Source organism: Panthera pardus, unplaced genomic scaffold (assembly GCF_024362965.1).
Source record: "Panthera pardus isolate Hobbes unplaced genomic scaffold, ASM2436296v1 HiC_scaffold_1, whole genome shotgun sequence".
Taxonomy (NCBI): domain Eukaryota; kingdom Metazoa; phylum Chordata; class Mammalia; order Carnivora; family Felidae; genus Panthera; species Panthera pardus.
In genome coordinates, this window is record NW_026526654.1 from 6,366,346 (window position 1) to 6,368,831 (window position 2,486).

Genomic DNA, 2,486 nt, shown 5'->3' on the forward strand with positions numbered 1-2,486 from the left:
TCTTATCCTTTCTTTTATTAAGTGATGTATCACATTGATGGATTTGAAAACATTGAGGCAGGCCTGCAGCTCAGGAATGAATCCCACTTGATCATGGTGAATCATTATTTTTATATGCTGTTGAATTAAATTTCCTACTATCTTGTTGAGAATTTTTACATCCATGTTCATTAGGGATATTGGCCTGTAATTCTCCTTTTTGGGGGTCTCTGTCCGGTTTGGGAATCAAGGTAATGTTGGCTTCATAGAATGATTCTGGAAGCTTTCCTTCCATTTCTCTTTATTGGAACAGCTTGAGAAGGATAGGTTGTAACTCTGCTTTAAATGCCTGGTAGAATTCCTCTGGGAAGCCATATGTCCCAGATCTTATTTGTTGGGAGATTTTTTATAACAATCAATTTCTTCACTAGTCATGGGTGTGGTAAAATTTTCTCTTTCTTACAGTTTGAGTTTTGGTAGTGTGTGGGTGTCTAGGAATTTGTCCATTTCTTCCAGGTTGTCCAGTTTGTTGGCATATAATTCTTCATAGTATTCTCTGATAAATTGTTTGTATTTCTGAGGGGTGGGTTGTGATGTGTACAGTTTCATTTGTGATTTTTATCTATTTGGGTCCTCTCTCTTTTCTTTTTGAGAAGTCTGGCTAGTGGTTTATCAATTTTGTTTATTTTTTTCAAAAACCCACCTCTTAGATTCATTGGTCTGTGCTATGTTTTTTGTTTGTTTGTTTGTTTTTAGATTCTATATTGTTTATTTCTGCTTTAATCTTTATTATTTCTCTTCTGCTGCTGGCCTTGGGGTTTCTTTGCTGTTCTGCTTCTAGTTATTTTAGATGTGCTGTTATATTTTGTATTTGAGATTTTTCTTGTTTCTTGCCTGGATTGCAATACATTTTCCTTTTAGGACTGCCTTTGCTGCATCCCAAAGGGTTTTTACTGTCATGTTTTCATTCTCATTTGTTTCCATATATTTTTTAATTTCTTTAATTACCTAGAATTCTTATTCTTTAGTAGGATGTTGTTTATTCTTTAGTAGGATGTTGTTTAACCTCCATGCATTTGGAGGTTTCCAAATTTTTCTGTGGTTGATTTCAAGTTTCATAGCATTATGATCTTACAATATGAATAGTATGATCTCATTTCTTTTATATTTATTGAGGGTTATTTTGTGACCCAGTATGTGATCTATCTTGGAGAATGTTCCATGTTCACTCAAGAGGAATGTGTATTCTGCTGCTTTAGGATGAAAAGCTCTGAATATATCTGTCAAGTCCCTCTGGTCCAGTGTATCATTCAGGGCCATTGTTTCTTTATTGATATTCTGCCTAGATGATCTGTCCATTGTTGTAAGTAGAGTATTAAAGTTGCCTGCAATTGCCGTAGTCTTATCAATAAGTTTGTTTATGTTTGTGATTAATTGATTTATGTATTTGGGTTCCTTCAGGTTGGGTGCATAAATATTTACAATTGTTACCTCTTATTGATGGATAGACCCCATAATTATAATATAATGCCCTTCTTCAATTCTTGTTACAGCCTTTAGTTTAAAATCTAGTTTGTCTGATATAAGTATGGCTACTCTAGCTTTATTTTGACTTCCAGTAGCATGATAGATGGCTTTCCATATCCTCACTTTCAATCTGAAGTTGTCCTCATGTCTGAAATGGGTCTCTTCTAAAAATCATATATATGGATCTTGATTTTATATCCATTCCAATACTCTATGTCTTTTGATTGGAGAATTTATTCCATTTATTCAATGTTATTATTGAAAGATATGGGTTTAGAGTCATTGTGTTATCTGTAGGTTTCATGCCTGTGGTGATGTCTCTGGTCCTTGGTAATCTTTGCAACATTCCACTGACAGAATTCCCCTTAGGATCTCTTGCAGGGCTGGTTTAGTGGTCATGAACTCCTTCAGTTTTTGTCTGGGAAAACCTTTATCTCTCCTTTTTTGAATGACAGCCTTGCTGGATAAAGGCTACTTGGCTGCATATTTTTCTATTCATCACATTGAATAGTTCCTGCCACTCCATTCTGGCCTGTGAAGTTTCAGTGGAGAAGCCTCCACTGGCAGGAGTGCCACTTCAGTGTCCCTAGTTGTTTTTTTTTTCTCAAAATTCTCTCTTTATCTTTGTAGTTTACCAGTTTCACTATGACATAGAACAGGTATAAATAGAATTTATTAAATATGTCCATTAAACAAACCAACTACCAGAAAAACCAGACTAGAGAAGGGAAGAAATAAGGAGAAAAGGAAGAACAGATATATATATATATATATACCAAGAATTGTCTAAAAATTAAATCATAAAATGCAAAACCACTGGGTGCTTTGGAACTAGTGGAAGTGCTGATCTGGAAGAGGGGCTATCTGGTTGATCAGAGCCAATCTTGCTCTTGTAGATAAACAGTTGATGTGTGGAAGGGTGTGGTTTGGTGTAGGCTGGTCTTGCCTCCACTATGGCCCCTTGTCCATTCCCTGAATCC